Below are 14584 nucleotides of genomic sequence, written 5' to 3'. Positions count from 1 at the left end.
TGCTGTCTGCAGAGGACTCCCAGGTGCTCCTGCGTGTGCAGGATGCAGAGCTCCAGGACAGTGCTCTCTGTCTCTGTGTGCAGAGCCCACACTTGTGCCCTCAGTGTGCAGCACTGCCCAAGAAGGGGAGGGTGTACCCTGGGGAGCAATTTTCTCCCCACGACTCCTTGCATGGAGATCTAAGCTCATCCTGCCCAGCACCCGCACACTGGTGCTGTGGTGAGGCTGGGTCTCTGCCTCCCCAGCCTGTGCAGCAGGGAGAAAATCTGAGCATATTTCAATGAATCTCAGAATTGCTTATGTTGGTAGGCACCTTTTGAGACCGTGCAGTCCCTGTTCAAGCCAGGTCACGTAGAGCAGGGTGCCCAGGACCATGTTCCGTCAGGTTTGTAAACTGGTGCCCACTGCCTCTTCTCCTGTCAGGTGGCACTACTGAGAAGACTCTCCTCTTCATTCCCTCCCATCATATATTTACACACATCGCCAAGATCCCCCACAAGCCTTCTCTTCCCCATGCTGAACACTGCCAGATCTCTCAGACTTTCCTCACAGGAATGACGCTTCAGTCCCTGCACCATTTTCCTGGGCTCACTCTGACATCTTTTGTGTACTTGGGAGCGCAGAACTGGACCCAGCACTCCAGAGGTGGCCTCACCAGCGCTACATAGAGAGGAAGGGTCAGGTCCCTTGTCCTGCTGGCCATGCTCTTCCTACTGCAGCCCAGGATGCTGTTGGCCTTCTTTTCCCCCAGGGTGCATTGCCACAGCAGACTCAGAAACAACACTGATCTGCTGAAACTGAGCAGAACACAGCAGTGAGTATTCAGGAGTAAATATCCCAGCTGCTTGTCCAGCTCTAACTCTTCCCTCAGTGTCCACCAATGACCACTGCTGGAGAAGGGGGCTCTTGGTAGGAGACGTGACTGCTCCTGTGGCCTTCCCTCCTAGGCAAAGAAGTCCAGGGAAGAAAAATGTCCTCCTAGCTGGGCAACTGGGGATCGGTGAAAGCCTCACCTTGTGGGCAAGACCCGTCCATCAGGCACTGAACAAGATTCCCTGTTCAACCACTTGAGCTGTCCCCCTGCTTCTCATGTCTCTCCTCCAGCTCTGGGGACTCACCAGTACTTGGCTGGGGGAAGTCCCTGTGTCCCTGAGTCCCTCTGGATTCTCTGCCCAGCAGAAAAATGCTGGTGGATGCATTTTTGGGATGTGCATTACTGGGATCTAGTTTGTCCCTCTTTGCACACCTGTCTTGTTGCGCTAATTCGGTTTTGGAAAGCGAAGAGCTGGCCCTGGAAGGGGGGAAGCTCTGGGGGAAGCTGACAAAAGCAGCCATGGTGGCAGGCCGGTACAGTCTATGTCCCCTCAGTAGGCCATGTCAGTGGCTGTTGGCAGTGAGGCCTTCCAAGATGGCAAAGGAAGTTTAGGTTTTGTGGAAGAGATGGAATGGGGAGTATATCCAAAGGAGACATGGGTCAGAGGGAAAGAGAAGGAGGCAGAGTGAGTCACCTAGAGAAGAGCGTCTCTGTGAGGTACTGGAAGGTGGATGAGAAGCCCCATTCCCACCTGGATGAGGTAAGAAAGCGATGATTTGGATCCCACCTGGAGGTGGAATTCAGGTCTGTCCTCATGCTGGGCTGTACAGAAAGACCCGTGAGAGAGGATTCAGGGTCTTGTAGGAAATGCAGTATATCTGGGGAGAAAACAATACAGATTTTGGAGTATGGCAGTGCAAACTAACTTCTTCCAGAATGATATTTCAAGTGACCTGAGTGTGTTTCTACACCCACCTTACATCTCAAACTGTTTGCTCATTTGTCCAATGTTTCCCTTTTCCTTCACGTTTGCAACCTCTCAGGCATCCTGAAAAGTGACTGCCATGGATTAGCTTTGCTGCAGGTGTTGCAGGGAGACACTTGAAAGGTTGAACTCAAGATGGGGTTTCGTCCCGGAGCCTACCTTCAAAAGATCCAGCTTTCTCTGGGAACAGGAGCCTTTCAGCATCTTGAGGAACTCACACACCTGAGGAACTTCAGCAGAGGTCACTGTAAAGGTGTGTGGAAGGTGAAAAGAGATGGTTCACTAAGTCTGTTAGATGTAGTCCCTTTTCCATTCAAAGGGGCTGGGACCGTGACTCGGGAAATAGCTGGGCATTGGTGTTCTGCGGGTGGTGAGCAATTGTGCTCTGCATCACTTGTTTTCTACATTACTTATCATCATTATTGTTGTTGCTGTTGTTCTCCTCCTTTTCTGGCCTATTAAACAGTCTTTATCTCAAGCCATGAGTTTTACCTTTTTTTCCAATTCGCTTCCCATTCCACTGGGTAGGGGAGTGAGGGAACAGCTGTGTGGTTGTTTTAGCTGCCTGGTGGGTTAAAACATAACAGCCATACGTGTCTTATCCTTGCAAATGTGAACAACAGCTCTTTAATCTCCCTGCAAAGCCTGACCTTCCTTCCTGAGATCATACACTTTTGCCTTGCCTTGCCTCGCCTCACCTTTTCTTTCCTTCACCATGCCAGAGGTTGCCCTTACCTTAATACTAGAGGCAGACATTGCCTCCTTCTCCACTGCACTGGGGCTTTGGGGGCTCATCAAGCTGACAGAGAAAATCCTCTCTATCTCCCTTTCTCCTGCTCCGATGATGTGCAACTGGCTCACTTGCAGCTGCTTGCTCAGTGGTGAATGCTAACTGCTTGCTCTCTGTTGGCCTGAGAATATTCTCTGGGGTTACAGTTCCTGCCAACTGCTGTAGCAGGATGTGCTCTGTAAATAGCCCGTTATCATATTTGTGGAGGGCTCTTCTGCTCATTACAAGGCTTTTGGTAAAGCAGGGATGGGCGGTGTGGAAAAATATATCTGGTGCCTGCAAATTAGCTCAAGCAGCTACAAGTGCTGCCATTACCCAGGGAAGACATGAGGGCTGATAGAGTCTACTCTTTGCATGCTGAAACAAGGGACATTCTCCAGAAACCAGGTTTGGTGGCCTATGAGAAACCTAAGGTCTGTACAACTGCTCTTCAAAAATACTTAGCACACGAGAGCAGAGCAATCAGAAAAGGGGGAAAATAACTCCTGCCTTTCCAGAAGAAAAAAGACAGAGGTGGAAAAGCCCCTGGAGACTCCTGAGGACCCCAGTCCGGTTGTTCAGCTTGTGTTGTGGGGAGCAGCGATGCTGCACGACACACCGGGGTCACTTCAGCCCCAGGGGCTCTGGGAATGCTGAAGGACCTTGGCGCCTGGGGGAAGGCACTCCAACCTGTGCCCTGTTGGTTGGGCTGGTGTGCACCCTGGGCCATTCAGGGACAGCTCATGATTCATGCTGAGTGCAGAATCAAATCCCACTGTGACTGCCATGTCTCTGCAGAGCTGGTGGTATCTCCTCTCACACAGAACCTTTCTGGACCAGAGTTGCGTTGTGGCACTTGTGAGGCCATCGAGGTCCTGGGGCTCAGGAAAGCTGTGCTGGAGGAAGGCAAAGGCAACAGAGAGCAGTGTTGCATGTCCTAAGCAGCAGTCGCTGCCTTGGGGCTGCCTTCACCCAAGAGGGGTGTGGGTTCAGAGGGACAGGGGACTCCAGTGTGTGGCCTGCTGTTGCTGATATCAACACTAACTTGTGAAACACCTCAGCCAAGAGGTTGGCAACAACTGGGCCATGCCAGATGCTGTGCTGAAAGGGTGATAGGGCTGCGTGGGGAAGCTGTCCCTGATGCCCATGCCCAGCTGTGATGACAATGGCCCCAAGATCAGATGATGGAGAGATGGGACAGATGATGATGGAGACCAGATGATGGAGACTGTTGGCCATCCCCATGGCTATTTTCCCATTCCCAATTCCAGCCATCCTTTAGCAACGTATTCTTCTAAGTCTCCTTCTCCAGTAACAGCTCCTCCCAAAGCAAGAGGAGCACTCTTCCCCATGACCTTGTGGGACTGATGACCTCCCTGGGACAGCCCACATGCCCACAGTTCCTCTCTGGAGGACAGCAGTTGTCAGGATTCCTGTTCACATGATGTGCTCGAGGGCTAAGGGGGTATTTCTGAGAGGAGACGCGAGCAAGGCAAGCACTGATGGCCACTGGCTGTGGAGTAACTAGGGTTGTCTTCTCAGCCTCAGGAGGCAGTACCTGAAAGAAGCCTTCCTGCAGTGTGTCCCACCCTCATTATGACTGAGTCCTAAAGAGGGAAATGAGGTCACTCCAAGTGGAGGCCCCCATTGCGGGGAGGAGCAGGAGCAGCAGCAGCTAAGAATCTGTTTCCCTTTTCCTGTGGCAGAGTTCCCGCAGGACCAACCTGTCAACCTGCCTGGCAAAGGGAGACAGGCGGAGAAGATCCCTCCATGCTGTGAGGTAAGCACAAGACAACAAGGAAAAGAGAGGAAAAGTGTGAGGGGGAGAGACGAAAGGTAGGCATTGGCCGTAGTTTCAGAGAGCCCGAGGCTGGCCAAATCTTGCCTTACCATGCAAGCCAGAGATGGTCATTTGCCCTTAAAACAATGCCACAAAACCTTGATCCTCTGTCCAGCATCATGTTCTGAGTTCCTGGGGGTCCTTGTCCGAGGCCATTGCCAGCATCTTTAGCAAGGTGGGCATCTGTGGCCACAGTAGCAGCTGGTGATACAGGAGAGGTCACAGCACCCAGAGGTGATGGGCACTCCATCACAGCTGAGGATGCTGCCAACAGCAGCGGAGGTGGAGGAGCCCACAATGGTGTTCTGTGGGAAGGAGCTGAGGATGGGGCCGGGCAGGGTCACCACCACAGGGGAGGGCTGGATGATGACGGTGGAGTTCTGGCACTGCCTGACACAGGGCTCGTTGCAGCTGTTGGCCAGCAGGGTCGGGCCACAGGGCTGGCAGGGCAGGCAGGGCTGGCACTGGTCGTAGCAGGACATGTCTTGGGACAGACGTTCACCTGGGAGAGAGGGTAGGGAGGCAGCAAAACATGGGGATGTGTGAGGAGCAGCCTGTCACCACACCACGAGGGAGTTGAAAAAACGTGCAGGGCCAGAAGGTGGAGGCTCAGCAGAGATGTATGAGAGCTTCCTTGGCCTCAGCGTCCTGCCAGGGCCCCACCTAGAGCTGAGTCCCAGCTTCCCTCCATGCCTAACCTTCTCCCCACTTCTCTCTCTCATGACAAGCAGCCCCAACATCTGGCACAGAACAAAGCTGGTGTCACCTGAGAAGCCCACTGAGATGAGACCTCCTTTTAGAGAAATCAGAGAAGGAGGAGGAGCTTCCGACTCACCTGGTTCCCAAGGAGAAGGAGGCAAGAGAAGTGGCTGAGTGAGGAGTGGGGCTGGCTTTTATCATGGACCTTTACTGCCCCAGGCTGCCAGAGGCATCCCTTGTAGAGGGTGATTATTTTCTGACAAGCTCATCTTGAATGCAAGACATCCCAGCTAATGCTGTGGGCTGTGTTCTGGCTTCCTGCACTGCTGCCTTTTCATGTCCTGCTTTATGCCAGGCACATTCCTCAGTGAAGGCAGCTTCTGTGTGACAGGATGAGAGGCCCAAGCGTTTCCGGTGCAAAACACGTCAGTGTGGGCAGAGGACTCATCTCACATGCTGGAAGAGTCCAGAAAAAGATCACTCAAGATAAACAGCTGGCTTTGACAACTTGCACTCACAGACACACACACAGGCACACACACAAATCCAGCCCTCTAGACATGTTAGAGTTAATTGGGAAGACTCAAGACACCCGAAGAAAGGCTGTCTGCAACTGTCCATGGCCACTGCAACAGGTCGTGGACTTGACAGAGTCTTCTTCTGCATGTCCTGTGTCCAAAGGGTTCAGTGTGGCTGAGGGAAGACTGATCTGCACTCGGTGAGAGCCGGAGATGCAGCTGATGAGAGTGAGGCTCTGGGCATGAGCCCTTTCACTGACACAGAAGGCCTCTCCCTGCTCTCTGTCTGTCCTAGAGTACCCTGGACATGGATATGGGCTTTAGCCATGGGATGGAGGTGGTGTGGGGGGGCTGGTAGGAGAGTTTGTGTGTTCACTTCTGATCATCGCATGATGAAGCAAGCCGTGCAGAGGTGACCAGGTATGCAGGCCATGATATGAGCTCATGCTAGCTAGGGAGTTCAGAGGCCACAAATGATGAAATGCAGGATCAGTGTCTCCAGAAGGATGGTTTGTCCCATTTGCCATGCACATCTGCTTTGGGATGGGCTAAGTCCAGTGTGGGAGCTGATGCCTCCTCACTGACTGTGGGGAGAGCCTACAGACTCTGTTAGAGCAGGTCCAGAGGAGGGCCACAAAAGCGATCGGGAGGGATGGAACCCCTGTCCTATGAAGAAGGGAAAAGAGAGAGGTTCTCCTCAGTTTTTACTGACATGGCTTCTCCACAAGTCTACCACATCCCTGAGCCTCCCAGCAGACTCTGTGGGAATGAAGCAGCACCCACACTAGAAGAACAAAGAACTAGGGAGTTCCTACTACCATTTGGACATGCACAAGTTCCTTGGATGACGCATCGAAGCGTGTTCTGAGAGCTGACTGGACAGCCCCTGGAAGGAAGATGGAGCAAACACTCTCACACTCACTCACAACGATTGTGTACTCTCATGCTTGCATTACAATTGTGGAAACTCCTCCAGGCTTAGATGTTCCCATCTACCCGTAGTGATCTCCTCAAGGGAGATGTGGGGCTGTGAGACCAGCCCCAGATCTGGAAAGGAAGTGGAGCCTCACTGGGGGATTTACACAGCCGAGGGAACATGCTGTGTGTCTAGGACAAGCCAGACTCCCCACAGCCTGCAAACACTGAGGCTAGGACTCCAGAAGTGAGTGTGACTGGTCCCAGTAAGAAAGGCACTCAGACTCTTCAAAGCATTCCTTCAAATGCCATCTAGTAGCGCTAAGAACTGAAAGAAAGAGAGGACAGTATAGGTAACCTTACATCCCTTCAGGCGCTTACAACCCTGAGCTGCTCTACATCAGCTGCTCTGACAGAATGAGAGAATCACAGAAGAGTTGAGGTTGGAAGGCACCTCTGGAGGTCATCTGGTCCCACGCCCCTGCTCTAGCAGGGCCACCTAGAGGCCAGTTGCCCAGGACCGTATCTGGGTCAGTTTTGAATATCTCTGAAGAAGGACACTTGGCAACCTCCCTGGGCAAACTGTGCCAGTGCTCAGTCACTTGCACAGTGCAATGTGTTGCCCCCTTGCCAGGGACAGGACACTGTGCAGATCCCATCCACAGAAGGGTTACTCCATTGTGGTCAGTTGTGCTTTTAGAGCATTTTCTCAATCGGAAACAACTCTAGGCATCATTTCTACAGTCAAAACACTACAACCTTGCCAGTTGTTTAGTACGGGTGAACAACTACCAGCAGCTTTCACATCCTTGTTTCTTAGGGTGTAAATCAAGGGTGTTCAGCAGGGGAGTCAGAGTGGTGTAAATAACAGCTGCATCTCTGCCTGTAGATGGTTTGAACCACCGCAGAAAACAGAACCTCTGGCAACAATAGACTTAGACTGAACTGTAAAACCCAGGTGGATCTTGTGCCCTTTTCCTGCCTTACCCAGATCATTTTTCTTGGACAGGCAAACCAGCGGTCATGCCAAGAGCCACGAGCAGCTGTTGCTCCTGTCAGAAGACGTGCCATCCCTCCCTCTTCAGCCAGGATAATTGCTGATGGTATCATCCTTAAGAAGGACCTTCTGCTTATTACAAGGTTTACTCTGGTACAGTTAGGAAGTCCAACTCTGTTGCTGTAGATGATGGCTGTTGATAGCATGACTAGGGAGAAAGGATTTCTGACATGGAAGTGAAATGGCTTTATAAAAGTTTGGCCTTCAGTTGTTTTGAGAGATGTTTCATCAGGCACAGGTGCAGGACGGTGGAAGGGCGTTTTCCGTTCTTCGTCTTGTACTCTCTTGTCAGGACATCTGGATTTTCATGCGAGCAATAGGATATGAGACTGTACTGGCTGCCAAGAGACATTTCAATCAATCAGAAGGTTTGAGATTTGCAGGTATAAAATCTCTCCCCTCAGAATGGCAGCCAATTCCTGAGCACAAATTCTCGGGGCGGGGGGGACACAACCCGTGAAGCAGTCAAGACCTCTGCCTTCACCTTCAGCTCTCTTGGGAAGTGCAACCCAGTACCCTCATTCTTGCTGATCTTCACATGCTCCTGCAAGCTCTGTATCAGAGCAATTTGACCTCCCTCACAAATACACCGTTTCTCTGTCCCCATTTCTGCGCTGACTGCCCTCACCTCCCATATGCTCAGCTCCAGTTTCCAGCATCGATGCATTCAGCAGCATGAGCGACTTTTCCCTGCTACTCCTGCCCATGCGTGCTGGCCAGGTCCTCTAGACTGGAGGGTGGAGTGGAGATGAAGACGGAGGTAGTGGCTATGGGTCATCCCATAGGCTGTTCCCTGCTTTACCGCTCCCGCCATTCTGCAAAGCAAACTATCTTCCAGAAACCCACACCCCTGCCACCACAGTGCAGTTCCAACCATAGCGAAATGAACGCCCTTCCTCAAGAGGTCGTGGGGCTGTTAACGGGTCAGGGCCTCCTGCCTTTCTGGGCTTTTGAGGGCAGAGCAAGGCAAGGCAAGGCCTGAATGGTCACTGGCAGCAGAGCATCCTGGGATGTCTTCCTCAGCTCCCAGTGACAGTGCCCAAAAGAGGAGCCACTGCAGGCTGTCCCAACTCCCATTCCTCTGTGAATGGAGAATGTGCCCTCACCCATTCATCCCCTGAGCAAAAGCCTTCTCCTTTGGCAGCATGGGGAGAGTCCACAGAGGGAAGGACCACAAGGAGGCCAGGCTTGAATGCAGCAGAACTTTAATGAGTCAAAACAGGGAAGCAAAAGTCACTCCCAAGTGAAGGAGAGCAGTGCAGGGACCCCTGGAGGCTGCCAGTGGTCTGTGGCCCTTGGCCATGGAGAAGTTCCTGCATGGTATCTTTCCGCCTTGCCCCACAGCTACAGAGGAGACAGATGGTGCCCACCAAGGCTGGCCTTGGTGGACCTTGCTGCCAAGGGGAACGAAGCAAACAAGGAAGAGGGAGAGAGAAGCAAAGCCATTCAGCCATTTTAGTGAAAACAACATCCAAAGACTCGATCCTCTGCGCAGCACCACCTCCTGAGTTCCTCAATGGTGTCTCCATGGGGTGTTTCTAGCATCTTTCTCAGAGGAGGCACCTCCTGCCACCGTAGCGGCTGGAAATGCCAGAGAGGTCACAGCACCCAGAGGTGATGGGCACTCCATCACAGCTGAGGATGCTGCCAACAGCAGCGGAGGTGGAGGAGCCCACAACGGTGTTCTGCGGGAAGGAGCTGAGGATGGGGCCGGGCAAGGGTCACCACCACAGCAGGCGGCTCAATGACGATGGTGGAGTTCTGGCACTGCCTGACACAGGGCTCGTTGCAGCTGTTGGCCAGTGGGGTCGGGCCACATGGCGGGCATGGCAGGCACTGGTTGTAGCAGGACATATCTCTAAGGGTGGAGGTGGCACCTGGAAGAGAGGGCGGGGAGGAAGCAGAGCACAAGGGTGGGTGAGGAGCAGCCTGCTATTTTCTGTGTCACAAAGGAGCCAAGGCCACTCCTGAGTGGGGAGCTGGAAGCTGGAGCCACACAGTCTTCATTTCCCTACAAAGAGCCGCCTGGTCCAGGGAGTCTCTATCCTAATTTGTAAACCAAATGTCCTCTCAGCCCTGTTCCAGTGTCTCCCTAAGCAGACCTCCTCCCCATTTCTCTTTCCCATAGCAACATGCTCCAAGCCCCAGCACAGGACAGAGCCAGTATCAGCTGAGAGGTCCATCAAGGAAATCTCTCACTTTGGAAGAGGAGGAGAAGGGCTCCAGACTCACCTGGTTCCCAAGGAGAAGGAGACAGGAGAAGAGGATGAGAGAGCAGGGGGCTTGGGCTGGCTTTTATACCTGCCCTGCGTTGCCGCAGGACCAGAGGCACCCTTTGCAGAGGTAACAATTTTCTGGCAAGCTCGTCTTGCATGCAAACCATCACAGCTAATGATACGGGCTGTGCTTTCTTTTCCAACACTGCTGCCTTTTCATTTCCAGGTTTGTGCCATGCCCATTCCCTGATGAAGGCTTCTTCTGAGCGCTGGGATGAAAGGCTCCAGGATTTCTAGGGCAGGGAATGCAGCAGTATGGGCAGAAGACTGAGCTCAAGTGCTGGACAGGTGTAGAGCAGAGAAGTGACATTAGCCTGGGTCACTGTGTTGGGACTGTTTGCAGTGCTCTTCTCACGAAAGAAGCTCCTGCTGTCCTTAGCTGGACCCCCAAGGGATGGCTTGTATGAGGATGTGCCACGTCCATCTCTTTCCTTCCCTCCTCAGCTCTCCCCCATGCTCACTTGTTCTTGCCTCCCCAGGTGTGTGGGTTGTGCTGCTAGGTTTTGACCCCATCCTGACTAACACTGCCCTCAGGAAAAAAATTCTTGCTGGTTTTGACTCATGCCCTCTCTGTGCATCTGTGAGTACACAAAAATTGCCATGTGCTTGCCTGGGGCCTTGTCCTTCCCCAGAGTGTCCTAACCCTGCTGCATTTGTTCCTAGGTGTCCTTAGCCAAGTCCATGGTTCGTTGTGTTCCTGTCTGGTGTGCTTTTGTGAGCAGCTGGGTTTGTGTGGAAGGGTGTGGGAGCACAAATTTGTGCATGATTCCATGCCAGTGTGCAGGAGACTGTGTCTCTATATAGGGGGGTGGGTGTGGGTGTGTGTGTGTGCGTTTCCTTGTGCGTCCCTCATCAGGAGGGAATGTGCTGCTTTATGGCAGGGACGCTCTCCACTGCTCTATCCTTGAACACCACAGAGCAGCAGGGTTCAAAAGATCTGAAGGAGCCAGAGTGCAGCTGAGTGGTGATGACACCAGCCTGCTAGAGATCTGTCCATGGAAGAGGCCCTGACATACAGCCCCTGCCTCCTGCCTCCTCTTTTTCTTGCCCCTCCACAGCTCATGCTCCGCTGTTGACGATTTTAGGTCCCAACAAGGATGGTTCCACTCCATCTTGGATCCCTAGTTTAATTCAGTGTGACAACATTGGGAGTGCCTCAGCATGGCTGACAGTCGTCCCTCCCTGCCTCGCTAGACAACAGCACAAGTCAGGGCCAGGGAAGTTCTTCTGGAAGAGCTCAACCAGGGCTGATTCCCCTCTCCATGGAGCTGCTTTTGAGCTGAGGCTGCAGTGTAGCCAAGGGCCCAGCACAATGTTTTTTCTCAGGAGGTAACAGACACTATGGAGAACAGAAGGGAGAGCAGATACCTGAAGGATTTTTACACCCTCTCCTTTACTTCCTTTCTGACCAAAAGGGGAGATGCAAGGGTTCATTAGGAGGAAAACTGGCTGGACAACCACGCTCCAGAAGTTCTGACCATGAAGAAATGGGCTGACTGGAAGCTCAGAAAGGCCAAAAAGAGCAATGGCAAAGTTTTGCATCTGATGGAGGAACCAGCCCATGTGGTCATGCAGGCTGGGGGCTGGCTGCCTCAGAAGCAGATGCACAGAAAAAGGATGTGTGGTTTTAGGAGACATCCAGTTGAACAGGAGACAGCAGTGTGCCCTTGCAGGAAATGGGACCAACTGCATCCTGAGCTGTGTTAGTCAAAGTGAGGCCAGCAGGTGCAGGAAAGTGACCCTGCCCCTCTGGCCCTTGGGAGACCACCTCTGCAGTACTGCATCCAGGTTGGGGCTCCCTGGTCCAAGAAGGATATTGACAGAGTGAAGCGAGTCCAACAAAGGCCACCGAGTTGATTAGGGGGGCTGGCAAACATGATGTGTGAGGAGAGTCCACGAGAGCTGGGGCCTGCCCACCTTGGAGAAGAGCTGTCTCAGAGGAGACCTTGCTTCTACAACTGCTGAATCAGAGGGGGCAGAGAAAATGGACCAAGACACTGGAAGTGCTCAGCAATAGGAGCGGAGGCAGTGGACATCAGCTGGGATATGGAGAAATTGGATTAAGCAGTAGCCTAAAAGAAAGAACAAGAGCTGGAAGGTGTTTCCCAGGGAGGTTTGTGCAACCCCCATCCTGGGAAGACTTCAAGGCTGGACTGAATGTGACCTTGAGCAACCTGATCTAATGGGATCTGATCTGAGTGTGGGATTGATCTAGATGACCTCTGGAGGCCCCTTCTCACCTACCTTCTGACTGTGTACCTTTCATGGTGCCCTACCTGACCCCTGCATGCCCATGTCACACTTGTGCTCACATCCCCTTTACCACGACACAACTTCTAGGCATTGTGCTGGGAGTGCAGAGAGGCAGCTGAAGGGAGGCTCTGGGCCTCCTCCCTGCCATCCCCAGGGCATCAGTGGCTGCCGTTTCCCAGCCCCTGAGCTCGGAGACAGCTCTGGGAAGCTGGTCCATCTCCTGGTCAGGGTCCTACAGCTGTTCCAGGCTGCAGCTGGCGCTTGCAGGCTTCTTCTTGCTGAGGGGTCGTGTCTAGAGGACGGGAGAGTGGGACTGGCAGGAGCCAAAATTCTTGCCGGTGCAGAGCCACGGAGCACTCTCAGCCTGGTCGAGACCGCGAGGGTCGCCGTCGGAGGGCTCAGCCCCGGGGCGGAGCTAGTGGAGACGGAGAGGAGAGGAGAGGAGGGGAGAGAACAGGAGAAGGGAGGGGAGGAGAGGGGAGCGGAGGGGAGCAGAGGGGAGCGGAGGGGAGGAGGCATCGCTGGCGGAGCGGAGAGCCAGTGCTGGCGGGGGGGCAGCGAGGCGCGGGCGGCCGAGCGGCGGGATGCGGCGATGCCGGGGCGCAGGGCTGGCGGGGCTGGCCGCGGTGCTCCTGGGTGCGTGGGGCTGGCGGTGGTGGCGGGGGACCGGGACGGTGCTGAGCTTGGGGTGGCCCCGCAGGTCCCTCGAGGCTGCCTTCCCCTCTGGCTTCTTTACGGACCTCTACCCCGAACAATCCTCCCCTCCATCTCTCCCTCTGCTACCATCCCACATTCCCTCAGAAAAGTCATGGCTCTGTTCTTTCCCCAACACTCCTTGTTTCTTTTTTTTTTTCCTGTGGCTTTTCATATAACTGATACCATCATTCCTTCCCTCTTTCTTTCTTTCTTTCTTTCTTTCTTTCTTTCTTTCTTTTCTTTCTTTCTTTCTTTCTTTCTTTCTTTCTTTCTTTCTTTCCTTTTCCCCCCTTTTCTCTTCAGTGCCTCCTCCAATCCTCCTATCATTCATGCTTTCATCTCTCCACCAATTATTAGTGGGCACTTCCATTACTGCACATGTCAACAACCTCTGGAAACCCTGCACCTCATCATCTCTGTATTGTCCTGGCTGCTTCTGCGGAATTTGTTCTGAGAAACAGCAGGCAGGGATGGGCAGAAAGCAGGTTTTCAGGTTTTGTCCTTTTTCTTCTTTCTCGGCAGTGGCTGTGGGCAGAGCCCAGGTGCAGCAGGAGCCGTCGGCAGAGACCACCGAGGGCACCGGCATCAACATCACTTGCTCACACCCAGACATACAGACCAGCGAGTTCATCTACTGGTACCGTCAGCTCCCGGGCCGAGGCCCTGCATTGCTCGTGAGCACTCTTAAAGAGTCCAAAGAGGTGCCGGACCCGCCGGGGCGGCTGTGGGTGGCGGCAGACCGCCGGTCCAGCGCCCTGTGGCTCGCCCGGCCCCGGCGCGGGGACGCGGCGGTGTATTACTGCGCCCTGAGAGACACGGGGAGAGGAGCCGGGGCTGCGGCCGGGCACAAACCACGAACCACGAACCAGGAACCAGGAAGGGCGGCGGGCGGGGCCGGGCGTGTGTGTGGGGGGGGGGGGACAGCCCCGGCCGGGCCCGCCAGGGGGCGCTGCCGCTCCGCCCGCCGGGGCCGCCTCGCCCCGCCCGGCCCCGCCGGCCCCGCGCCCGTTCCCCCACCCGATGGCACCGGCACCGGGCCCGCCGAGGCCCTGCAGACCCCACGCCACGCAGCCCTGCCTGGGACGTGTCCCCGACCCGCAGAAACCTTCTCGCGCCCCTCACCCCATGCTCACCCCCGCACTCCCACCGGGGCGCAGACAGAAATGTCCCGGCACAGTGCCGGTAGCGCCAGCGGGGCAGGAATCACGGCCGGAGCGGTGGCGATGTCCGGCGGTGCCCGGGAAGGAGCGATTGCAGCCGCCGGCCCCGCTGGCTCCCAGAGAGGAGCAGCGCCTTTCTGCTGTGCACAGGGAGGCAGGCAGCAGAGATCCTCCTGCCCACGGGCAGCCGGACAGCCCTCGGTCCTGCCGCAGTGACCGGCCACTGCTGACAGGGAACACGCAGCGCCTCTCTCACCCTTCTGACGTTAGCCAAGGCAACCCTGAGCAGGTGCTTTCCTCTGCTCTCTAACACGGGGACTCCTCTCAGAGTTTGCTAATGAAAAAGCTTTCCTGCCAAAAGAACAACCAGAAGGGGTTTCAAAATTTTGCTACTTTGTCAAAGCTGGGACATGGCAATGTGCACCTGAGTCCTCCAGCTACAGGCTGTCACAGACCTTTCCAAAGCTTCCTGCTAGTGTTACAAAGTCATCAAATGGAGTCAGGATTTCAAGCTTCACACCCACAGTGTCACCGAAACATGGGAATAAACCTCGTAACACCAATGTAGTGTTAAAAGGCAGGCATTCTTTATTGCAGCGCTG

At 54.3% G+C, this 14584-nt stretch overlaps 1 protein-coding gene across 1 annotated transcript in view; it reads right to left on the bottom strand.

Annotated features, from left to right (window-relative positions):
• Window positions 1-1391: 1391 nt before the first annotated feature.
• LOC142605018 (feather keratin Cos2-3-like) overlaps window positions 1392-14584 on the bottom strand; it is an 80535-nt gene continuing 67342 nt past the window's right edge. Inside the window, exon 2 of the transcript XR_012838812.1 lies at window positions 1392-1692. The gene's annotated coding sequence lies outside the window, so the exon portion shown is untranslated. The remainder of the gene's footprint in view (window positions 1693-14584) is intronic.

This window comes from Balearica regulorum, chromosome 24 (genome assembly GCF_011004875.1).
Source record: "Balearica regulorum gibbericeps isolate bBalReg1 chromosome 24, bBalReg1.pri, whole genome shotgun sequence".
Taxonomy (NCBI): domain Eukaryota; kingdom Metazoa; phylum Chordata; class Aves; order Gruiformes; family Gruidae; genus Balearica; species Balearica regulorum.
The sequence above is the reverse complement of the archived record's forward strand: the minus strand, read 5'-3'. Positions and strand labels throughout refer to the sequence as shown.